Raw genomic sequence first — 27,037 nt, forward strand, 5'->3', positions numbered from 1 at the left:
TGTCTTTAATGTGAGATCTAAAGTACTAAATTGATCTGGGGTAAGTGACTGACCCTTTGGGATTGGGAGTAATTTAATGTGATGTGATTTTTGGTTTATATAACCTTTTATCACAAAGTTCAGTTTGTCTGGGTGGCAAGAAAGCCTACGGGGACTGTTCTCTTCATGTGGCAGTATATTTATAATCGGCATCTGTAACTTTCATTCCATGCATCTGAAGAAGTGGTGTTTTTACCCACAAAAGCTTATGCTCAAATAAATCTGTTAGCCCTGGTCTACACTAGGAGTTGAGGTCGAATTTAGCAGCATTAAATCGATTTAACCCTCCACTCGTCCACATGATGAAGCCCCCCCCCCTTTTTTTTTAAACCTTGAAGGGCTCTTAAAATCGATTTCTTTACTCCACCCCCGACAAGGGGATTAGCGCTGAAATCAGCCTTGCCTGGTCGAATTTGGAGTACTATAGACACAATTAGATGGTATTAGCCTCCGGGAACTATCCCAGAGCTTCTCCATTATGACCACTCTGGACAGCACTCTCAAGTCAGATGCGCTGGCCAGGTAGACAGAAAAAGGCCCGCAAACTTTTTAATTTCATTTCCTGTTTGGCCAGCATGGCAAGCTGCAGGTGAGTGCGGAGCTCATCAGCAGAGGTGACCATGATGGAGTCCCAGAATCGCAAAAGAGCTCCAGCATGGACCGAATGGGAGGTACAGGATCTGATTGCTGTATGGGAAGAGGAATCCGTGCTATCAAAACTCTGTTCCAGTTTTCAAAATGCCAGAACATTTGTCAAAATCTCCCAGGGCATGAAGAACAGAGGCCATAACAGGGACCTGAAGCAGTACCGCGTGAAACTTAAGGAGCTGAGGCAAGCCTACCAGAAAACCAGAGATGCAAACGGCTGCTCTGGGTCAGAGCCCCAAGCATGCTGCTTCTATGATAAGCTGCATGCCATTTTAGGGGGTTCAACCACCATTACCCCAACTGTGTGCTTTGACTCCTTCATTGGAGAGGGAGGCAACATGGAAGCAGGTTGGGGGAACGAGGAAGATGAGGAGGTTGTAGACAGCTCACAGCAAGCAAGCAGAGAAACCAATTTTCCCAACAGCCAGGAACTGTTTCTCACCCTGGACCCAGAGCCAGTACCCCCCGAACCCACCCAAGGCTGCCTCCCAGACCCACCAGGTGGAGAAGGGACCTCTAGTGAGTGTACCTTTTTAAATAGTATACATGATTTAAAAGCAAGCGTGTTTAATGATTAATTTGCCTGGCATTCATGGCCAGTACAGCTACTGGAAAAGTCTGTTAACGTGTTTGGGGATGGAGCAGAAATCCTCCAGGGACATCTCCATAAAGCTCTCCTGGATGTACTCCCAAAGCCTTTGCAAAAGGTTTCTGGGGAGGGCAGCCTTATTCCATCCTCCATGGCAGGACACTTTACGACGCCAGGACAGTAGCACGTAGTCGGGAATCATTGTAGAACAAAGCATTGCAGTGTATATTTGCTGGCATTCAAACAACATCCATTCTTTATCTCTCTGTGTTATCCTCACGAAAGTGATATCACTCATGGTCACCTGGTTGAAATAGGGTGCTTTTCTTAAGTGGACATTCAGAGGTGCCCGTTCCTGCTGGGCTGTTTGCCTGTGGCTGAACAGAAATGTTCCCCGCTGTTAGCCACGGGGAGGGATAAGGGGTTGGCCATGCGGTGTGGGGAAGCAAAATGCAACCTTGTAACAAAAGCACATGTGCTATGTATGTAATGTTAATAGCAAGGTTTACCGTGAAAGAGGGTACCTATTGTTCTATAAAATGTGTCTTTTTAAATACCACTGTCCCTTTTTTTTTTCCTCTACCAGCTGCATGTGTTTCAAGGATCACAGGATCTTCTCCTTCCCAGACGCTAGCGAAGATTAGAAGGTGAAAAAAATGCACTCACGCTGAAATGTTCTCTGAGCTCATGCTATCCTCCCACACTGACAGAGCACAGATGAATGTGGGGAGGCAGACAATGTCAGAGTGCAGGAAAGCACAAAATGACCGGGAGGAGAGGTGGCGGGCTGAAGAGAGGGCTGAAGCTGAAAGGTGGCGGCAGTGTGATGAGAGGAGGCAGGATTCAATGCTGAGGCTGCTGGAGGATCAAACTAATATGCTCCAGCATATGGTTGAGCTGCAGGAAAGGCAGCAGGAGCACAGACTGCCGCTACAGCCCCTGTGTAACCAACTGCCCTCCTCCCTAAGTTCCATAGCCTCCTCACCCAGACGCCCAAGAATGCAGTGGGGGGGGGCCTCCGGCCACTCCACTCCAGAGGATTGCCCAAGCTCCAGAAGGCTGGCGTTTTAAAGTTTTAAACTTTTAAGGTGATGTGTGGCCTTGTCCTTCCCTCCTCCACCACCCCTCCTGGGCTACCATGGCAGTTATCCCCATATTTTGATGAATTAATAAAGAATGCATGAATGTGAAGCAACAATGACTTTATTGCCTCTGCAAGTGGTGATCGAATGGGGGAGGGGAGGGTGATTAGCTTACAGGGAAGTAGAGTGAACCAGGCCGGGGGAGGGTTCATCAAGGAGAAACAAACAGAACTTTCACACCATAGCCTGGCCAGTCACGAAACTGGTTTTCAAAGCTCTCTGACGTGCACCGTGCCCTCCTGTGCTCTTCTAACTGTCCTGGTGTCTGGCGTAACCAGCGGCCAGGCAATTTGCCTCAACCTCCCACTCCACCATAAACGTCTCCCCCTTACTCTCACAGATATTGTGGAACGCACACCAAGCAGTAATAACAATAGGAATATTGGTTTCGCTGAGGTCTAACGGAGTCAGTAAACTGCGCCAGCACACTTTTAAACGTCCAAATGCACATTCTACCACAATTCTGCACTTGCTCAGGCTGTAGTTGAACAGCTCCTGACTACTGTCCAGGCTGCCTGTGTACGGCTTCATGAGCCATGGCATTAAGGGGTAGGCTGGGTCCCCAAGGATAACTGTAGGCATTTCAACATCCCCAACAGTTATTTTCTGGTCTGGGAATAAAGTCCCTTCCTGCAGCTTTTGAAACAGACCAGAGTTCCTGAAGATGCGAGCGTCATGCACCTTTCCCGGCCATCCCACGTTGATGTTGGTGAAACGTCCCTTGTGATCCACCAGAGCTTGCAGCACTATCGAAAAGTACCCCTTGCGGTTTATGTACTCGGTGGCTTGGTGCTCCGGTGCCAAGATAGGGATATGGGTTCTGTCTATAGCCCCACCACAGTTAGGGAATCCCATTGCAGCAAAGCCATCCACTATGACCTGCACATTTCCCAGGGTCACTACCCTTGATATCAGCAGATCTTTGATTGCGTGGGCTACTTGCATCACAGCAGCCCCCACAGTAGATTTGCCCACTCCAAATTGATTCCCAACTGACCGGTAGCTGTCTGGCATTGCAAGCTTCCACAGCACTATCGCCACTCACTTCTCAACTGTGAGGGCTGCTCTCATCTTGGTATTCTTGCACCTCAGGGCAGGGGAAAGCAAGTCAAAGTTCCATGAAAGTACCCTTACACATGCAAAAGTTTCGCAGCCACTGAGAATCGTCCCAGACCTGCAACACTATGTGGTCCCACCAGTCTGTGCTTTTTCCTGGGCCCAGAATCGGCATTCCACCGCATGAACCTGCCCCATTAGCACCATGATGCCCGGATGGCCAGGGCCCGTGCTTTGAGAGAAGTTTCTGTCCATGTTCTCATCACTCTCGCTACTGCACTGACATCGCCTACTCCCCCGGTTTCGCTTTGCCAGGTTCTGGTGCTGCATATACTGCTGGATAATGCGCGTGGTGTTTAATGTGCTTCTAATTGCCAAAGTGACCTGAGCAGGCTCCATGCTTGCTGTGGTATGGCGTCTGCACAGAAAAAAGGCGCAGAACAATTGTCTGCCGTTGCTCTGACGGAGGGAGGGGCGACTGACGACATGGCTTACAGGGAATTAAAATCAACAAAGGGGGTGGCTTTACATCGAGGAGAAACAAAAACAACTGTCACACAGAATGGCCCCCTCAAGGATTGAACTCAAAACCCTGGGTTGAGCAGGCCAATGCACAACCCAATGCTCAACCCACTGAGCTATCCCTCCCCCCGGTATTTCAGGCAGGACTGAATCTCCATTAAACTTTTCCAGGTGCTTCTGACAGACCTCACCGAAATGATTGTTGGCTGTTGATTTCACAGAGGGATGGAGGGAGGGAGGAGCAAATGAATACAAAACAAATCTGGTCTATTTCTTGTTTTGATCCACTCCATCTATCTTTTACATCTTTGGCTGGCAGCAGACGGTGCAGTAGGACTGCTAGCCATCCTCATGTCCTGCCTGCTCGGTAGAAGATGGTGCAATAGGACTGCCGGCAGGACTAAAGAGAATGACCTGGTCAAGTCACTCCTATTTTAGTCCCTGCACCCATGTCTGCCCAGGCACTCCTGAGCGACCTTACTGAGGCAGCCAAGAGCACCTTGGACATGATGATGACGGTTATCAGGCCTATTGCACCGTCTGCTGCCACAAGGCAATGAGCTGCTGCTGTGTAGCAATGCAGTACCACATCTACCAGCACCCAGGAGACGTAAGGCAACAATGAGCTGAGCAGGCTCCATACTTGCCGTGGTATGGCGTCTGCACAGGTAACTCAGGAAAAAAAGGCGCGAAACGATTGTCTGCCGTTGCTTTCACGGAGGGAGGGAGGGCGGGCCTGACGACATGTACCCAGAACTACCCGCGACAATGTTTTTGCCCCATTAGGCATTGGGATCTCAACCCAGAATTCAAATGGGCGGCGGAGACTGTGGAAACTGTGGGATAGTTACCCACAGTGTAATGCTCCAGAAGTCGACACTAGCCTCGGTACTGTGGAAGCACTCCGCCGAGTTAATGCACTTAATGCACTTAGAGCATTTTGTGTGGGGGGACACACACACAATCGACTATATAAAAACGATTTATAAAAAACCGACTTCTATACATTCAACCTAATTTCGTAATGTAGACATTGTAAAACTCCAATTGACTTCAACAGGGCCAGGATTTCACCCTAGGGCCACGTTCTACTAAAATGTAAAGAGGAGCTCCCAATGTACTGAGAATATGGAAATACACGATTTTTTTATAGAAGTGCCTCTCCAGAGCACAAGCAACAGGATATGACACAAATGCAATATCATGCTCTTAAAATATACAAATGGTAGAGGCAGTTTTATATTAGTCACCTTCTTTTCCAATCTCTCTATTAAAGGCAAACGGAGGCCTTTATAACATCAAGAGTCTTTTAGACACTTCTATGTTTAAAAGTGCAGTATACAGAAAAAAGAAAAGGAGTACTTGTGGCACCTTAGAGACTAACCAATTTGAGCTGTAGCTCATGAAAGCTCATGCTCAAATAAATTGGTTAGTCTCTAAGGTGCCACAAGTACTCCTTTTCTTTTTGCGAATACAGACTAACACGGCTGTTACTCTGAAACCTGTCAGAAAAAAGAAAGACCATATCCTCTTTCAGCAGCCTAGCTTCTTATCCCACAATAACATTAAAACCTCACCTCAGATAAAATCTGTATTTCCACTCACATAAATAACAGAATTAGAGCATCAGGATAAGCAACCAGAAGAAAGTCATCCTCAATATCTATTGCTCATTTTCTAAATTTAAAACATTGGCCCCAATTTATTCCTCTGAGCTATTAAAATAGACAACAATATGAAAATGCTTTGAGATTAGTTTGCCTGTGTGTGGATTTGAAAACACTAAATCCTTTCTTTTGGAAGAAATGTTAATGATTTTTCAAATTCTCTTCCCATTCCTAACTCCCCTTTCTTCAGATATCCAAAGAAAAGCTATAAGGTCAATTTGGCTTTTTCTAGCCCATATTAACAGGCATCCGTGCAAAAAATATGCTCTGGTTGCTATTTCCCTGTTGTCCCTTGCTATATTTAGTCCTCTGACCCACCTGGAATGTCTTGCCTTCTACTAAGATCACAAGCAATTTGGAGCAGGGACTGTCTTACTATAGTATATGTCTGTTCTGTACATAGTACTATGGGGCCCTGACCTGGTCAGGGCCTCTAGCAACTACAATAAAGGTGTATAATTGCAACCAACTGCACAGCAGGGTGATGCTGTGAGTAGAACTGGTCAAAAAAATTCTGGCAAAGCATTATTTCTATTGGAATTTGCCAATTTGTCAAAATGAAAATGTTTTGCAGAAACAGTTCAATTCTGACTAACTTCTGATGGATCCCTGCTCATTTTCCTGTCAGCTCACCTACCCGAGTCCTCCACAGCCCGCCTGGCAGGCTCCTAGGGAACTGGGGCTTCCTGGGTCTAGAGCTCCAGTGCCAAGGCTGGCCTTACCATGAGGTGAACTGACGCGGCCGCCTCAGGTGCCAGACTGGGGTGGGAGGAAGGGGAGGGGGTGAGTGCCACTGGGACCCAGACTGTAGAAAGTTGTCTCTTCTGCTGGTGCATATATGTATTCTCTCTGCTCTAGATGCACAGAGATGGTGGAGTGTGGTGCTGGAGGAAGGAGGGCACAAGAGACATAACAGGCAGACAAGAGAAAAGGTGAGAGGGAATAACAGAAAGCAGCAGGAGCTGCAGGGAGAGAGAGGAGGAGCCTTTTATGTACCTCTCTAGCACCCCTAGGAGCCTGGACTGATTCACACCAGCTTCTCAGGGAGCTTCCTGTTTCCTGCTGCTTCTCTGAACCCACTTAAGGAGAACAGGCAGTCAACTGAAGTAGTAGGAGTCAGTTAGGCCCTGAAGACACCGATATCTTCCCTCACGCAGGCCCTGCTACCAGCCTGCTTATTTGTCCCCTTCAATTGAGTGGTGAGAGCCACTATAGCTGGCACTGAATAGCAGTCATGAGTGAAAGAAGAAAATGCCACTCTGGGGCAGCATTCAGAAAAAGAAAGAAAGCAAAGGAAAGTTTTCTATCTAAAGCAGGAAGGAGCTCTCCTGAGATACACAGACCCAGTGAGGATTTGAGTGGTGAGGAGATGCCTGATCTTCCAGTTATTCAGAGTGAAGGTGACCTGGCAGCAACTGCAGCATCCATATCTCCATCTCAAATGGATGTAACCATGCACATTCCTGAAGAAAAGTGTAGATCAGAGAAGAGTGTGGTGGAGGCACAAGAAACAGCTGCTGCTGAGTTTAGTTCCTTAAGTCTAGATGATCCAGAACTGTGGACCTACTAGAGCAGTATCCTGAGGGACTTCCTTGTACTGCATGGGCCACAGCAAGTGGAAAAACTTCATGTTCCCCAAAGACAATGAAAATGGAAGTTTTCATCCAACATATTACTGGTGTGAAATCCCCAATGGTGTCAAAGTGGAGAGGCCATGGCTTGTGTACTCAAAAACCCAGAATGCTGCATACTGTTTTTGTTGCAAACTCTTCCAGTCTAATGTTCCAGCCACATTGGGTTCTACAGGAACAAAGGACTGGAAAAATCTGGCTAGAAATCTGGCTTGCCATGAGAAGGCAGCAAATCACCAGAAAGCATTCCACAGGTGGAAAGACCGTGAGATGAGACTAAGGTTAAAGGCCACCATAGATGATCAACATCAAGAGAAGATTGCATCAGAGTCTCTTTACTGGCAAAATGTTCTGAAAAGGCTCATTGCCATTGTGAGAAAGCTTGCTACCCAAAACCTAGCACCACGTGGCACTTCAGATCAGCTGTATGTGCCAAACAATGGAAACCTTTCTTAAAATTGTGGAGCTGATGGCTGAGTTTGATGCTGTATTCCAGGAGCACCTAAGAAGAGTCACCACCCAAGAAATGTACACACGCCACTACCTTGGAAAAACAATTCAAAATGAGATCATACAGTTACTGGCAACAAAAGTCAAACAGAAGATTGTGGCAGATCTGAAGTCAGCAAGATATTACTCTGTTATCCTGGACTGCACACCTGACATCAGCCATACGGAACAAATGACTTTAATGGTGCATTTTGTAACCATAACAGAACCTAGTGAAAATGTCCCTGCAATGGTGACTGTCAGAGAGCATTTTCTAGAATTTATTGACATTGATGATACTGCAGGAGCTGGTATGACAAATGCACTTCTTAAAAAGCTGGAAGATACGGGAATTGTGATAGCTGGCATAAGAGATCAGGGCTATGATAATGGTGCCAACATGAGAGGAAAGAACAGAGGAGTGCAGACACGGATCCGAGAGTTAAACCTTCGAGCTTTTTTTGTCCCATGCAGTTCTCATTCGGTGAACTTCGTGGTCAGTGATGCAGCATCAGCTTCTAGTGAGGCTGCTGAATTTTTAATGTAATTCAAAGCATCTATGTATTTTTCTCTGCATCAACTCATTGATGGCAAATTTTGAAGCAACATCTGGGAACATCCTCTCTGACACTGAAACCACTGAGTGCCACATGATGGGAAAGTCGAGTGCAGGCGATAAAGCCTATCGAACATCAAATTGGGAAGATAGATGCTGCCATAGTTGCCATTATGGAGAATGTTAGGGGGCTTATTCCTTCACTCACTCACTTCCCTGGTCCTTCTCGCATGAAGAGAGAGCAACAATACCCGAAGTCCAAAGGTGCAAACAATTCGATGTTTATTGGGGTGAACTTCCAGCAAGCATGATTCCAGTTTCCTTCCTTCGTGTCCCCCTTCCCAGCTCTGACACCACAGAGCCTTACCTATGTCCCTGTTCCCATTCCCCACCCTTCGCAAAACATGATTCCAATTTCCCCACCCCCATTCCCTGTTCCCACCCCCCCCTCCACACACACACACACACACACACACACACTTCCTGATTGACTGCAGACTATATAGAAAAACTTGAGTTCTGCTTAGCTATACCTTAACCAATCATTTTGCTGAAATTTAACTAACCAATCCTAACATATTGTAACCTGATTATTTAACCAATTATATCGCACCACCTTAATTAGTTTACACCCAGCAAAATTAATTATACAGCAGACAGGAACAATCACAGAACCAGACAGAAATTATGCAGACAAACAATAGGGAAATGGGGACTACAGTGATAGAACAAACACAGAAATGAGGATTTCACATCCCTGCTGTTGTGAAGTGAGTTCTTGCCAGACAGGATACTATCAAACTAAGTTTCCTTTTACATCTTCTAGGCACTTCCCTTTCTCTGGAGGCCATAGGCATTATCAGGACAGGATTGTATTTGTAACAGCCCAATAGCACCTTATTTCAATGTGACTAGTTTGGAATGTGAGGATGTGGACTGTTCGCTTCCCAGCTTATGGCTGCCTCTGCTGCTTAGCCAAAGATCTTAGCCCAAGCACAGGGCCTCAGACTGTCACAGTAAGAGAAGACCCTTACACCAGCAGACAGTGATTTTGATTCTTTCTTTCTTTCTTTCTTTCATACCTCTATAACTAGCTAAGTGATAAGAATACACCTAAATTCTTATAGGCCTGTACAGATAGGCCTGAATATCTATATCCTAACAGAGGATAATGCTATGACAGGAACTGTTCGTGGGAGAACGGTGGCAGAGGGAAATGGAATCACCAGAAACATACATAACTTCAAATTTCTGTGTGGCTTAATATACTGTTTGAAATAAAAGTTGTAAGCAAGAGACTCCAAGGTGTTGACCTTGATATATCTGGAGCAATGGAACAACTGGGCAAAGCAAAGTCATACCTACAGTCTTACAGGTCAGATGAGGGATTTCAAAATGTTCTGAAGAGGGCACAGAAGTTGGCAGAGGAACTTCACACTGAAGCTATTTTCTCACCCATTCAAGAATACAAGAGTCATGGAAGAAGACATTTTGATTACGAGGCACGGGATAATCCCGTGAGAGACCCCAAACAACAATTCAAAGTTGAATTCTTTAACCAGGTGCTAGACTGTGCAATACAGTCAGTTAAAGAACGTTTCATGCAGCTCAAGGGAACACAGCAGTATATTTGGAATGTTGTATGATATTCCAAAACTCCTCACCGTACCTGAAGAAGGCCTGCACCAGCAATGCAGGGCACTAGAGACAGTGTTGACACATGATGACATGCGCGATATTGATGTAAGTGATTTAGGTGATGAACTGAAAGCTCTTTCAAGATACATTTCAGGAGGATCAACTCCAAAGGCTGTTCTGGAATATGTGTGCACAAATAAGATGACCACCCTCTTTCCAAATGCTTTTGTTGCTCTGTGCATACTTCTAACACTTCCGGTAACAGTTGCCAGTGGAGGACACAGCTTCTCCAAGCTGAAGTTAATAAAAACACATCTACGCTCCACAATGACACAGGAGAGGCTGGTCGGCCTTGCAACCAGCTCAATAGAGCATGAGCTACCCAGACTGTGGACCTTCAGGAAGCAGTTCAAATCTTTGCAACCAAGACGGCATGGAAAGCACCACTTTGATTGTTCAAACAGATAAAAATGCCAGTGTTTACTCTGCAGACAAGAAAAGTTACATTTGCTGTTCAAGCCTTTGAAAGTTAAGTGTTACTTAAAATTTTTGAACAAGGCATTTTAAGTTGTTAGTTCTCCTTCATTGGGGTAGGTAGCAGAGCAGTACCATGAGAGGAGAAGAACTGGAAGAAGGCAGAATTGAGACCTCTCAAAGTTTTGGCCCAAGTGAGGGGGCATGGGGGCATCATTTGAGCTCCCCGCCTCAGGTGCCAAAATGTTGTGGGCCGGCCCTGTCCGGTGCAGCCCCCTAGAGGCATGCAGGTTGTTCTGTGCCCACCCAGATTTGCTGCTCAGCTTGTACTGAGCATGCTCAGTAACTCTGCTGAAGCCAGCTGCCCTCACTCTGCCTCCTCACCTCCACTATTGGCAAACTGCCTGCAAGTAAAGGACCATAAAGCTTCCAGACTCCTGAGCTAGCTCGCTGCCTGCACTGTCCCTGGGAGCCAACTGGCCTGGGAGTTGGGAAGCCCTGGCTTCCAAGCTCCTTAACAGCCCACCCGATCTTTATCGCCTCTTCCACCTGGTTGCTTCAGAGCTGACACTCCCAGCGTTTTCAGGCTCCCAGCCCGCCCATCGGACAGGTTTGCCATGGAGCCAGACTGTGGAAATATTTGGCAATATTTGGAAATAATCCTGGCAGCTACAGACTGAAATGACATGTTTCTGTCAGTTTTGCTGCTGCCCACTAGTCTATAGCAGCAGTGAAACTAACCAGTCTCTTGCTCACTTGACATATGGTCAGCGCCACTGCTAGATCAAATGCTACAACAGAGTTGACTGACCATGTTCTCCTATAGCAAGAATCAGTCCATGCCCAGAATTGCCTGACTTAGCAGCTTGTAGATTTTAAGCAAACACCCTATGGAGGTAGACAAAGATGACAAGCTGATTACAGCTTTCTTCCCCATCTCAGCATCTCTAAAATAAGACTTTAGATGTTGCCATTTTTTTTGTAAATACAAATATCTGGTTTCATTATCATCACTGTTTCTAGCCCACTAGCTTGACTGTCATAAAAATAGAAACCCCCATGTCTTTTCCATTTACAAATACATCTAGATTAATTTGCATTCTGAAAGCTTAAATCAAATATTTTAAGACCGGACATGGAAAAGCAGTAATCCACTTCTGGGCTGAATTCCAAATAAATAAATAAAAGATTTGACATCAAAGCAATAAACAATAGTAATGCCAGTTACTCGTTAGAATTTCAGGTCTGAAAACATGACTGACAAATGCTTTAATAAAAGGCTAAAGAATGCCATGAAACCAAAGTGCTCGTTGCTCTTCAAGCTTTTCCTGCTTGTTTAGGCAACATCACTGTGATGTGATGATCATTCCTGAATATATTCACAGAGTTCTAACGTACCCAAGGGCTAGAGTTCTTTTAAATAAGAGTCATTGAGGAAGACACATATGAAGGGAAGAGATGTTTCCATTTCATTTGTAACTTGCCTGTATATTTTAATGCTAGGCTATGGTTAATTCTTTTTCTGATCTAAGAATAAGAAAGTGTTGTTTTTCAAGGGGTGAGAGAGACTGTATCCCTTGCAAACACTCAGCTATTCCTTCGGGATAGATTGTGACTTTAGGCACTGCCCTAAGCAAGGGGTGGCATGTAAACCGCAACACCACAGGAGGCATTGTGACTCACACACACATACTTCTGAGTCACAATTCCTCCTCTGCTTTCCTCTTCAAGAATTCGGAGGAAGTAATTCGCAGCAGACCTGCACCAGTAATTACTGCCTGCTGGGGATTGGGAATAGCGAGGTTCACTATTACCAACCTCAAGCATTCAAAACAGCACAAGACAGGCCCCCCATAGAAATCATGACATTGGCTTAAAAAAAATATCACAGGATGTTTTAAATGATAAGTTTGAGGATTTTTTTATTTGCCTTCTGCTTTTTGAGCCATTAGGGTCGGGTTTTCAAGCTTTTCTTTGTAACTATGAGGGATTACCTTCTCCTCCCCACCGCAAACGAAGGTGGAGCTTCTCATGTACTCACCTCATTCCAGGCTTTGAGAAAAACAACCAGTTATCACAAGACTCAAAATAAGAATCACAAGAGTTGAAACTAAGGCTCTGCCTGTTTCCACTCACCTCCAGCTAATCCAAGGAGGAAGTAGAATCATAGAATATCAGGGACCTCAGGACGTCATCTAGTCCAACCGCCTGCTCAAAGCAGGACCAATCCCCAACTAAATCATCCCAGCCAGGTCCTTGTCAAGCCTCACCTTAAAAACCTCTAAGGAAGGAGATTCTACCACCTCCCTAGGTAACCCATTCCAGTGCTTCACCACCCTCCTAGTGAAAAAGTTGTTCCTAACATCAATCTAGACCTCCCCCAGTTAAGCTGGTGAGTAGCCCCGCCAACTCCTACATGCCCAGATTCAGGGTCCAAATATCCCCTGAAATCCACTTCATTTCACAATCTAGACTTTAATTAGGCCCTGATTACAGGTTTAATAGGACTCCTCATAGGTGCAAGAACCTATAGGATCATGCCTTTACATTATTTGGAGAACTTAAAGAGCCATGACCAAAATTAGCAAGTCAAAACATGTATCTGATCTTAACAGCAATCATCTTTTTTCCCCCTCAAGTGTCCACGTGAGGGAGTGAGGTTTAGTGGTTAGAGCAAGGAGTATAGATTTGTGTTAGTATATTATAGAGGATTTGATGGTTTGTCTTGGACTCACCAAAATAAAACATTGTGAACCAAATTTTGTTCTTATTGGCACCTATGAAATCCCAAAGTCTAGGGACGTGCACAGAAGTGACAGAGGATATAGATCTCCACCAGTAATTCCTCCTTATCCCCGCCACTTGTGCCAATGAGTTGAAGCCCTAATGGGGCCAAACTCTGCTAGGAGTTATAATAAACATTCTCCACAGTTGTACCTCACAGCACTTTTCATAGGAAGAGCTTCAGGGCCCAGATCCTGAAAGGTATTTCAGCCCCTAACTCACATTGAAATTGTGGATCTGGGCCCAAGTATTTTGCAAAGCTAGCTAAATATTATTAGCCCTATTTTAAAAAGAAGGGAACCGAGAGGCTGAATGGGCTAGTGGTTAGGGCACAAACCTATGCTTTGGGAAACTGGGTTTCAAATCCCTGCTCTGCTACAAACTTCATGTACGACCTTGGGCAAGTCCCTTAGCTTCTCTGTGCCTTTTTTCCCTCTCTGTTAAATGGGGATATTAGCACTGCCCTCTGTCAGTACAATGGTATTTAATATCTCAGAGATAATTGTAGAGAGGTTAGGTGATTTGTCAGGGGGCAAAGCCAGGATGTATGCTTAGAAATTCTACCTTTCAAGCTCCTATTAAAACTACTAGACCACACTGTCAATAGGAAGGGATCCATGTAACCGAGAGTAGGATTTGATCCACAATTATGTAAAAATTAGAGAATTGGTCTGAAATCGAAAAGATGAACGCCAATAGAAACAAGTACAACTCTTAGGAAAGAAAAACTCAAATGCCCAAATACAAAATGAGGAATAACTGTAGAAAAGGATCTATAAGGGTCTATAGGGATCACACATTCAGTATGAGCCAACAATGTGATGCAGTTGAGAAAAAGGGTAATATTCTGGGGTGTATTAACAGGAGTGTTGTATGTAAGACATGGGAGGTAATTGTCCTGCTCTACAGGCTTCTGGAGAGTACTGTGTCCACTTTTGGGTGCCACGCTTTAAAAAAAGATACCAAGAAATTGGAGAGAATCCAGAGGAGAGCCACAAAAATGATAAAGGGTTTAGAGAATCTGACCTATGAGGAAAGATTTAAAAAAAAATCTGGGTATGTTTAGTCTTGAGAAAAGAGGACTGGGGAGACCTGATAGCCTTCAAATATGTTAGGGCCACCATAAAGAGGACTATGATCAATTGTTCTCCATGTCCATGGAGGATAGAACAAGCAATAATCAACTGAATCTGCAACAAGGGAGATTTAGATTAGATATTAGGAAAAACTTTCCAATTTGAAGTTAAGTACTGAAAAAGGTTGCTAAGGAAGATTGTCTAACCTGTTCTTGAAATCTTCCAAGGATGGGGATTCCACAAACTGTGGTCTAACAGGGATGGTCTGTGCATGTTTGACCCTGCCTCAGAACAGGGCAGGGCTAGACTATAATCTGGCCTCTCACGGTCCCTTCCAGTCCCACAGTTCGACCATTCTATGAAAAACCCAGTCAGTAGATCCCTGCAATACAGCTCTACCAATACCTAAGCAGTTGCTAAGTAAAGGCTAAACTGCCAGATGAAATGTTTGCCCTTATGCCTTAGCGTCTCTCTCTGGGGCACCAAAGTCAAATCTTACCAATACTTTATACAATTCAGGAGTTGTATTCAGATTTGATGTGTATGAGAGGAATAATGACCCAAAATAGCATCTACTACAGTAGATGACAAAGAAACAGCACACACAGGCTGCCTTTCATGGCCTTTCTTCCTGGAGTAGTACACAAGCCTTCCTGCCAATTGGTAATGAAAATTCCTTTACTATCTGCTCAGTGCTTACAGCCCTGGTTTCTCTGAGCCACACCCCCCAATATGTTTCTCTGATTGATTTTCCCTTCCCCCACAATCAACTTCAGTGATGATCAGATTTTAGATTGTAAGCGATGTAGGTCGGGGACGATGTTCTTTGCAAGAAGTGAGGAGGGGTGGGAGGCAAAGCAAAAACAGCATACAGCATGTCATCGTCAGAACTCACTGAATGAGCTAATGCACTCCAAGGCTACATGCTCAAGATAGCCCTGATCCTGCAAGCTGTTCATGTGGGCAGAGGCTTACATAAGGGAGTTGCACATGGCTATCGGATCGGCCCTTATTGCTTACACCATCAGGGCCTGAGGGTTGAATAGTATTGTAGAGAGGGGGCACAGAAGAGGCGGCTGGGGAGTGAGCTGGGATGCAAAATAGTAGGCAGCCAGAAGCACAGACTGAAACATGTTTGAAAATCAATATGTAGATTTTTTTTCCCCTCCCAAGAAATCTAACCATAATATTTTTTTTTTAAATCTATTTTCCTAGCTCCCTCCCTCCCCCCCCCCCCCCCATCACCACACACAGATTTTGTTATTCTTGCAAGCTCCTGTTTGAATTCTGGAATGGTTTGGTTCAAAATCCTTTCATGTCTCACCCGGTAGAGCGCCGGATGATTTGATGAGCTTAATGTAATTAATGGACAACACACTCATGGGCTGGGTCTCAACAAGGAAGGGAGTTGTGACCATTCATTTTTCTCTCCACGCCTGAGAAGATGGCGAGGAAGACCAGTAGCAGCTTACTTCCACCCATCCCAACCCACCTGGCAAAGCAGAGCTTCTGTCTACAACCTGCTACAGCAAAATGGGGGAAGAGTGCCTTTAAGGATGATAGTAGTTTCCTTATTTCAAGCAAACTTTCTTGTTCAGGGCTAAATGAAAGTAGCCCTTTCTGTGATTCCTTACTATGGTCATACGACCACCTATTCTTACAAGAGTTTTAACCTAGCATTACAGATATAGGGTTCTTTATCCCCGTTGTTTGCTGCTTATCCATCACTAGTTAGAGCATATCACCATCAGATGGAGAGATTTGTCATGTAATGTTCTATTTATATTTATACCATAATAGCTATCGGTGGTTTGGTGACTAATGCATCTTCGGGGGAAGAGCAGACTGGATAGAAAAGTTGGTACCAAGTGAAAAAAGTCTGCAGTTTGATTTAGACAGTAGTTTTCCCCAGATGTTATTTTGATGGAATGTCTTAATATTCACAACTGGTAAAAGTTTGCAGCAATGACAACAGTACAAAAATTATGTGGCTCAACGGATATATATGCCAACTCTTCCCACTTGGCTTTTCGAGTTACTGTACCAGGACACATCTGTGACTACGTCATAGTGAACAAGATGTTCTCAGATCTACAGATAAACAAGACTAAAATTTAAAACAAAGAGTAAACCTATTTGGTGGGCAATGATGCGTTGCTGCCTGAAACAGAATATTGTTCTCACACAATTATCCCAACTGACTCACACCCTACAGCATCTCTTATGAAACAAAAAGCATGACAGCACTTTCTAAGCCCACATCACAGAGGAATTATGTTCCCTGCCAGAAGGTTCCCAGAGGACAGGAATGTTCAACTTTTCCCCATCTGTGACCCCCAAACCACCCCAATTTGTTTCCTTGTGGCCCCTGTCCCAGAATCCTTTGTATATATTTTTGATCCAAAAAGACTAAAATGCTATAGTACATCTGCAGAGAATGAGGGTGTTATAAGTAGTATTTTTTTATAAATATTATATGCACCTCAGATTGTGTGAGATATTCTCTTTCCTGAATGCATAGAGTTAAATCAAAGGAATGAAGGAGAGAAGGCTAAATAAAAATAAAAGCCCTGAGGAAACAGTAGGATGGTGGTTTATTGGGGAATACCCCCTACCTAGCTCTACCCAGGCTAAGAACAGTTTACTCCTCTGAAGGCTAGCCCTACGGTGAAAGGGGATCCTAAACCTTAAAGGTTTCAGAGTAACAGCCGTGTTAGTCTGTATTCGCAAAAAGAAAAGGAGTACTTGTGGCACCTTAGAGACTAACCAATTTATTTGAGCATGAGCTTTCGTGAGCTACAGCTCACTAAAGATAGTCAGAAAGGAGGGGAGGCTGGCCAGGCAGTGTCAAATGCTTGCAAGGAAAGAATGAGGTGTAGGAAATATACATACAGGATTTTTTGTTATCTTGACCTTCTGTCCTGTGTACTTTGTACCTTTGGGCGAATGAATAAATACTTGTTTTTAAGACCCTGGGTCGCTGCAAATTGATACTGTCACATGCTCCCGAGTGGAAAAGGCTTATAGGTGCCAAACTGAGTCTGTCCGGATAACAGAGCTGGGAAACGGGGGGCTGCAGCCCAAAGATCCAATTTAAGAGTGGATTGAACAATGTGACTTAGCTTCTGAGCAGCTTTGCTCTGCAGTTCAGTGGCATCCTATTGCTTCAGCTAACATGATACAAAGTGGCATTTAAATACACCTTCCATTTAACCTGAATGAAATTTGGTTAGTACCCCAATAGACTTTAACCAGATCTGTGATTGATCTATAGATGAAAGTCGTGCTTGATGGCAGTCATTAACACCTTCCAGCCTAACAATATCTGAGTAAATCTATTAGGAAAACTGCATAAACCACACTCTTTAATTTTCAGTTGCTAAAGCTTTGATCCTGCAAAGCCTTACACACATGTAGAACGTTACAGTAGAATCGTGTGTATTTGTAGACTCTGAAGGATCAGCGCACACAGACAAATATGCAAGCAGAAGTGTTGCAAGATTCAGAATTGAAAGCAATAAACAATGCTACATCTGTAACATCAGAAAATAGCTTCCAAACTCAAGGTTGAGATCCTCAGACATACAGGGTGAAACCCTAGCTCCAATTAAGTCAATGGGAATTTTGCCTTGGACTTCAATGGGGACAGGATTTCATCTACTACCTCGGATGGAAATGGAATTATGTACTATTGGGGAGGCCTTCTGACCTTCACCAAAATTATCCATATCGTACACATGAAGCATGCATTACACATTCAAACTATGTCTGATCTTATCTCCCTGTCTTCTTTTTGCCTCCAAATTAGTGTTTGTCTTCTCACCTAAAACCTTGTTCCTTTCTTATGCTAATCTCATTGCTTAAAGGGCAGGGAGAAAGAGAATGGTGAGATTAGGGTCCATGAGACAGCCCAATTTAAAAAGCATCAGGGGATGTCTACATTATGCACTGGATCAATGGGAAGCGATCGATCCAGCAGGGGTCGACTCATCACATCTAGTCTAGAGGCGATAAATCAACCGCCGAGTGCTCTCCTGTTGACTCCTGTACTCCACCAGAGCGAGAAGCGTAGGTGGGGTCGACTTACCACAGTGAAGACACCACGTAATAGATCTAAGTACGCTGACTTCAGCTACGCTATTCATGTAGCTGAAGTTGCGTAATTTATATCGATCCCGTCCCCCTAGTGTAGACCAGGCCTCCGATGTACCATATGTGAAGTTGGTTTGATTTTATCAGACTACATGCTTTAGTTCCCTTGGGGAAAAACAAATCATTTAAATTTTAACCCTGACTGAAATCTACAAAAAAGACAAAAAGCAAGTGCAAGTTTTGGTTTGAACACCAATTTTGGTTCACCAACTCTTATCCTCAAGAATGGAGTTCTCAATGTAAGTTAAGTAAATAACAAGAGAGACATAACTGGGTTTTCTCAGCATATAATAGCATTCCTGAAGAGCACCAGCTACTCATATTTCTGAACAGAAAGGAAAGTTCTCAGGCCCAGGTTCCAGTCTCTCTTTTTATGGGCCTCAAAACTCTTGGACCTTGACCCAGTGCTCGTTTATGTATCTGCTTTAATTGAAGCACCTGTTACATGTGTATTGCAGGTTGAGGGGTGGGGAGGAATGAGGGAGGCTACTGGCCAATTGCTAGTTGAAGATAATCAGCTATTGCCAGTTTGCCCCTCTTCTATTGGCAAATCCTGGAACCTGTAGTTTAGTCATTCAGCATTTTCTGACCCACTCTCACCAGCAGCAGATGGGAAACTCAGCCCTTCCTTAAGGAATTAAACCTTCACCAACCCAAATTTGCAGTTTTCCTGGAAGACAGTGTTAGAGCTCCACATTTTTTATAATAAATTCATCAAGGACCTGGTCATAATATGCTTTCCTATCTGATGCAGCTGGCTCCTGGTGCACTGTACAGTGTATATTACAACAATTAGATGGGTATCTAGCCTTTCATCTAAGATGAGTTTAGGGTGTTCTTCCAAGGCCCCATCTGTGGCCTTTGCAAAACCCCCAAACAACTGGCACTCTCAATTTAAATTGGAGGAGGAGTGAGTTGATGATAGCATTGCAGGTCCACGCTGAGGTTCACTGACAACACTTGTGCTGAAATATTCACAATGGGTCAGATTCTGGTCTCGATTACACTTGAAGTCAAAAGAGTTTCAACAGATTTACTCTGGTGTAACTGAGATCAGAATCTGGTCCTATATGCCTGGCTCAGGCTAGTGGGGCTATTTCTCCACCACCTTGCATCATCATTTATTCCTGTGCGGAGGATATGTAAAACTGTACCACATCAGAATCGGAGCACTGACTTTATGAGGGTGCAAAGTAATGAGTGATCAGGTCCAGTGTTTTAAGTCTCTCACTTTCATGAGTATTTAATGCACTTATTCGGGGGTGGGGGGGGGTAGCGGAGGAAGGAGAATATTAGACATTTAAAAATATATATATTAAAATAATTTAAATACCTTGGGAAAAGAATCTGTGCTGATGGGCTCTTTCTGAAAGAGGAAGAGAAAAACTGGATCATTATGTGGAGTCAGTCAGTCAATTTACTAAATCCTTAACAGACGTAAGAAGCTTAATCTGTCATCCCCTCAACCTCTAGTCCTTGTTGCCTTGTTACTTTTAGTGACAGCCACTATGAAGCATAGTGAAGGCTGGGAACATTAATCCATACTGATTTTTTTTTTCCCTCTCAAGTATAACGTATATTGTACCTGGGGAAAAAGGCTACATAATGATACATTCAAGGCCAATGATGGGTTATTTAAAGTTTGTGAATGACACCTTGATATTATACGCCAGATCCTCAGCCAGTCTGAGCTGAAGACCATACAGCGATGCGGATTTACACCAGCTAAGATCTGGCCCTATGTTTTTAATTCATAAAGATGACTGGCAAAGGCTATTTTTCAAAATTGGTTTTATTTGTAATTTGTGTTACTGTTTCATGCAAAGCACTTGAGAAAGTTTCTCTGATTTTCCATCTCTCACACAAAGTCTGGGCCTTAGAATTTTATTACAAAGAAAAAGTTTTTTGAGAGGAATTAAAATGTGAAGACTGAAGTATCATTTAGATTCATTTTCCAATGCAAAAAAAGAAAAAAAAAAATCAAAACTTGGTTCCAGTGACAGTATTTTTCCTGTGAAAGTCTTTTTTGTTTGTTTCTGGTTGTATTGCAGATTGAGACTTTAGAGTATGGGAACGTTCTCAGATAATTGATCTGCCTCTGCACTGCCTTTAATAAATTTGTAATAATTTTACTAATGATCTAGAGTAATTGTCAATGCCTCCTGCTGCAAAAAAATATTCTGTGTTCTGTTTTATCATGCATGCAACTAATGCTTTATGTATTTTCATTTATTCAGTATTTTATTTTGGGAGATGTTCAGAAAAGGAGGAGAATTTTTACAAAGTCCTCCTCTGTGTTTCTTATGCAGTAAGAGAAATTCTCAAACTCCCACCACAATAATACTTAGTATTTCCACAGTACTTTGCAAGCATTACCTAACCTTATCAATCTTGCAATGCCACCAGTTACAATTTAAAAGTTTGCACCAGTATTACACGTACAGGAAATCTCTCCAAATTGTATAAAGTTGATGACCAGCAGGGGTCTTGCATGCACCCCAAGTATAGTAAAAAAGAAAAGGAGGACTTGTGGCACCTTAGAGACTAACCAATTTATTTGAGCATAAGCTTTCGCGAGCTACAGCTCACTTCATCGGATGTTCACGAAAGCTTATGCTCAAATAAATTGGTTAGTCGCTAAGGTGCCACAAGTCCTCCTTTTCTTTTTGTGAATACAGACTAACACGGCTGCTACTCTGAAACCAAGTATAGTAGTATCCCTGTACTGAGATACAGGCATCACCTCTTGGTCCCAATGAAGTCAATGGGGGCCACAGAAAAGGTAAGCTATGCATTTTCAAAAGCTGCCTTTCATTTTGGGCACACAACTTCCAGGTGCAGTGGACTTGGTTTTCAGAGCCACTGAACATCTGTAGCTGCCTTTAGCTTCTGTAGGAGCTGTGGGTATCATCACTTTTGAGAGTTGTACCAAAGTATCTCAAGTTGGGAATCCCTTTTTTAAAAAATGTGTGACAGGTTGGGTCATAGAAACCCCCTTAGGAACTGGCACCTGATGTGCTGGGACTACCTCTGAGCCTGTTTTCCCTGGCAGCTTGGGACTTCAGTGCCCTGCATGGTTGTGCCAGACACACTAGCCTGCTACAAACACAGATCCAGGTCTGAACCACGTCCCCCAAAAGCTGCAAGCTTAACTGAGAACAGCTTAAGAAGTGCTCCTGTCTCCAACACCCAGATACCCCAGTTCCCAATGGGATCCAAACCCCAAATAAATCCGTTTTACTCTGTATAAAGCTTACACAGGGTAAACTCATAAATTTTTCGCCCCCTATAACACAGAGATATGCAGAGCAGTTTGCTCCACCAAGAATTATTAATTCACCCAGAGCAAGTAAAAAGTGATTAAATATAAAAAATAGGATTTAAATGGTTCCAAGTAATAACAGAACAAAGTGAATTACAAAGCAAAATAAAATAAAACACACAAGTCTAAGCCTAATACAGTAAGAAACTAAATGCAGGTCAATTCCAACTTTGTCCCAGGGAATGGCAAGTTTATGCTACATCACTGGTTCTTTCAGCTGAGAATCCCTGTACTTCTGACACATTCAGTACCTGCTCACCATTTCTTTGATTTAATTATTTATCCATGGCCAGAATATAACTTCTCTCTCTTTTTTGATTTGGTCATTCTCAGATGCCCTTGTATTTGTTCCAATATTTTCCTTATCACTGTGGGAACCACGATCTGTGTCCCCTTCAGGAGCACTCCTGAGGATCATCAAAAGTTCACTTTTATAGCAGGTGGGAAGCACTGATTTTCCCTCCTTTACTTATCACTTGTATCACTGTTTGTAGCATTTCACCTTCACCTATTTCTGACTCCAATTAATCCCCTATGCCTGGAGATACAAGACATTTATATGATGTTAACATGTGTTTTTACTGTTTGTTCCAGATCATCAAGTTGTATATTGTCAGATAGAGCATATGTTTTTGAGGGTAATGTCTCCCATTATTAAGTAGCATCCAGGTTGGAACTCCAGGGTCAAATCATACTTCTGTATTTTCAAAAGTAGCCACTCTATACTTAGTTGTGCTTCCTCAAGTCCTGTTTTGTATATTGCGTTCAGTGGTCTGTCATCAGTTTCTGCTTTGAAGCTACGAGCCCAGAGAAAGAGTCATGAAATCTTGTACATCCATATACCAGACCGAGTGTTTCTTTTTCAGTTTGGGCATACAACTTCTCTGCATCTCTCACAGCCCTAGATGCAGGAGACTGGCAACCAAGCAGTTCCATGACACTGTAACAGTATTGCTCCCAGTCTTCTTTTTGGGCATCTGTGGAGAGTTTGATGTCTTTCAGTGGGACAAAAAATTGCAGCGTGGAGCTGATGTCAGAATGTGCTTTAAATCATTGCACTCTACAATCCATGCCCATTCAGTGACCTTGTGGAGACGTCGTCTTAGGCGAGTTGTGTGAGCTGTATAGTTAGGCATGAATTTGCTGATGTAATTCAATATGCCCAGCAACCTTTGAATTTCCTTTTAATCTTCAGGTCTCAGCATGTTCAGTATTGCTTGAATCTTTGATTCACGGGGCAAAATTCTCTTGGAGGTCAGCCTCTCTCCCAAGTAGGTTTGGGATGGATATTTAGCTTTCTTCATTTTCTTGTTATTAGTTCTTGTAATTTCCAGTACTCTCCTCAGTCATTCCTGAGGTGAGATGGCAGTGCTGCCCCAAATTGTCATGTCATCTGTGTATGCTTTCACGCTTGCTAGACGCTCTAGCATCTGGCTCATTAGACAGTGAAAGACTCCTCAGACTGCCTTTTGGAGTACGTTTGGCTCCAGAACTAGCTACCAAATGGCGTGTTGAAAGTGCAGACCCTGGAGCTTTTCCGTGTCCCCAGGGATTTGCCAGAATCCAGCCCGTGCTGAAAAATTTGGCCCCTGACATCTCAAACAGTTCACTTCTTGTGGGCATACATAGGAGTGAATCCAAATCAGCTGGTTCTTCCAGTCTCTGAATTATACCATTTGCGGTCATGTTTTCTGGTTCTTCTTTTAGCCCCTTTAAGGCGTGTGGGACTTTTTGTGCAGCGTGTACCACAGGGTTCTGCATTTTCTCTTAACTGTAGCTTGTACGTTACTGGGAGGCACTCATTTCCTGTGAATACCTCTTCATATGTTGCTATTAATACTTTCTACCTGGTTCATGTGGTATACCTTGATCATATGGCAGGCCCCACTAGAGTGCTTTTCTGAGGCAGGCCACAGCATGCCTGGTGTACCTGCCTCACTTTCCCCTCTCAGGTAACCCAAGGACTTCACAGCATCCTCTCTTGCCTCAAAAATATAACCCACCCTTGGGGTTCTGTAGCATGGCAGCGACTCACCCCTGTGGCACCTCCTGCTGGTCGTGCAGGGAATTAGCATTCCAGCCTCTGGCGCGCCCTCTGCAGGCCAGTGTCCAGCTTGCCGCTGGCCCCCATGTGCCTCCCAGACCCCAGGGCCCCTTTTACCTGGGGTGCTGCCCCCTAGCAGTAACCCCACAAATCAGGGTTTCCCCTCCCTGGGGAACCCTCACCCCTCTACCCCCACCTTGCCTCAGTCTATGGCCACTGCCAGTCATCAACTAGTCCCCATTCCCTGGGGCCAACTCCAGTGTAAATGCCACTTATCACAGGTAAGGGGGGGTTGGACCTGCTGCCTCTGCCTACCCGTGGCTGCCCCCTGCAACCTCAGTACCTAGTTGGCCTTATTCTAGGCCTGCAGCCTGGGGGGTTTCCAGGCCAGAACTCCCCAGCTCCTCTGGCCTTCCCCCAGCCCTGCTCCACCTCAGGTACTCTTTCAGCTTCCAGGCAGCCAGGCCCTTCTCCCTCAGCAGGCTAGAGGGACAGTCCCCTAAGCTCCTGGCTTCCCTGGCCTTTATAAGGCCAGCTGGGTCTGTTTGGGGCATGGCCCCAGCTGCAGCTGCTCCGCCAATCAGCCCAGCTTTTCCCCTGCCCCAGCCCTCTCCCAAGGCTGTTTTAAGCCCTTCCAGGCAGGAGCAGGTGACCACTCCGCTACAGGTTCATTACAAAAGCTGTGTGCAAACTGTCCAAAACATAAGTCCCAAAACACAGTCCATTTTCACCCCACTGCAAGTAGTCCTTAAAAGCCCAAGACATCTCATCCATTGATGGAACACGTAGCATCTTTGTAGGCAGTCTTCTGTCCCTCTGCCAGGGCAGAGACCCCACCCTTTCCAGCTGAAGTGCAACCTGCTATTCCCAGCAGGAAACCCCCACCCCAGCCCCAGCCTCTCTACTGGGAAATCATCCCAACCAGGGAAGCATCCCTCACTGTTCCCCTGGGTCCAGCTCTCCAGCATATTTCAGAATATAAGTCGCCCTGCTGCTCCTCTGCCTTTAGCCCTCCCTGGCCCTCAGCTTTGGCTCTCCAGTGTAGACATCAACAAGCAACTACCCCTGCTGCTCTCTGGTCTTCAGTCCCCTCCAGCTCTCCATCCCTGGCTTGGGGAAGTCAGCCATCAAACCCCTGCTCTCCTGCCTTTCTCCAAGATCCCCCACAGGACCTTCCTGGCAACTCTCACCTTCCCTCTTCCTGACTGTCTCCTGCTGTCTCTGACTCCAATTCAGCAAGTCTCCTTCTCTAGGGCTTAGGTCCTCTCTTTTAAACCCAGTTAGAGTGAGCTGATGAGTCAGAGGTGCTCTGACCTTTCTCCTTTTTAAAGGACCAGTGCCACCCTGTGACAACATCATCTTCATGTTTGTAGGCCCAACACTGGTTGCTTGCCTCTCTGTACCACCACAAACACCTGTTTTATCCTTTTCATTTTGTATTTAAGTGTCAGTGTGTACTCCCCCAAAACGGGAATCGTTCCTCCATTATGCTCTTTCACAGATACTTTTGACTCTTCCACTTTTACATGCTCCCCACAGTCTGTCTTTTGATGCACATTTAAATTAGCCAATCTTCTAAGTTTTCAGGCTCCTTATTATGCAGAAGAGCAGCTTTTCCTCTATTTGACAAATCCCTTTTTTACACTTAATACATGCCCTTTCCTGCTTTCTCAGCCCATTTTAGCATAATGGTTGGGTTTATTGCTGTTTCTACATATTTGCCTGAATGTTGGGCATTCCTATATTCATGCAGGTCGCCACATCACTGGTGTGGTTTCCTACTTTCCATGTTTCTGTCCTTGGCCAAATTAATTTCTGTGCGCTTTTCCCATGCTGGATAACTATAGTACTCACAATCATCAGCTGTGTGCCTTTCTCCAGGCTTTTTATTTGTGTTTCCATTTGTTCTGCTCGGTATATACACATTGCTCTTTCTAGTATCGGATCCATATCCCTTAGTAACCATTCACAGATTTTTTATTGTCACACCCCACGACAGTCTGGTCTTTAATGAGAGAGTCTTTGAATACACCAAATCCACAGGAGTGACTTTTTGGTTTTAAGTCCGTGACAGACTCCTCTATTGTTCCCCCTTCATTCTGTGTTCTCATCCTGAAAATCTCTCTCATAAGTAACATTTTTCCTAGGGACACAATGATCCTCAAATGTTTTCATTATTTCTGCAAAGCTTTCCCCTCTCTACCCATCACAATCACAATATGGAATGCATTGTATATGTTGGGCTTCTGTGCCTACCCCTGTGAAGAGCACAGCAATCTTTTGCTCATCCTCCAGTTTATTTGCCCCCAAGGCTTTCATATATAGTTCAAATTATTGTCTGAACCTTTTCAGGGCATAGTTAGCATTTCCCCTGGTTCTCAGGGCTGGAGGGGGGAGGTATGCGCAGTTGCACAGGCTCTGTAGCAATTATTGCAAGGTTATCTCTCACAGGGTGTTCCAGCCTGCTTTGCCTTCCACTTCTGGTACCATGTACAGTAGAACCTCAGAGTTACAAACACCAGAGTTACAAACTGACTAGTCAACCACACACCTCATTTGGAATCGGAAGTACACAAATCAGACAGAAGCAGAGCCAAAAAAAAAAAAAACAAATACAGTACAGTACTGTGGTAAACTAAAACAATAAAGAGAAAGTTTAAAAAAAGATGTGACGAGGTGAGGAAACAATTTCGGTGCGTGTCATTTAAATTAGGATGGTTAAAAGCAACATTTTTCTTCTGCATAGTAAAGTTTCAAAGCTGTATCAAGTCAATATGCAGTTGAAAACTTTTGAAAGAACCATAACGTTTTGTTCAGACTTATGAACATTTCAGAGTTACGAACAGCCTCCATTCCCGAGGTGTTCGTAACTCTGCGGTTCCACTGTAGTACTGCAGGCCCTTGTCAACAAGATGCACAGAATAAAAGTAACAAACTTCCTCCTGCTCTGTGCATCTGCAGCCAGGAGCGGAGGAACCGCCCTGAAAGTGAGGGAGGGGGCTCTCACCGGCATCCATTCCCCCTGAGGCCCCGCCCCCCACGCTGACCCCTCTCCCTGTGCTCTCACCCCACCCTTTCCCCCCAAGGCTTCCCTCCCACTCTGCCCCTTCCCCCTCAAGACCCCACCCCGCATTTGCTCCTCTCTGCCCCTCCCCCAGTCGCTCACCCTTATGGCCAGTAAAAAGTGGGAGGACTTCCCCCTCCCACT

Source organism: Lepidochelys kempii, chromosome 10, assembly GCF_965140265.1.
Source record: "Lepidochelys kempii isolate rLepKem1 chromosome 10, rLepKem1.hap2, whole genome shotgun sequence".
Lineage (NCBI taxonomy): Eukaryota > Metazoa > Chordata > Testudines > Cheloniidae > Lepidochelys > Lepidochelys kempii.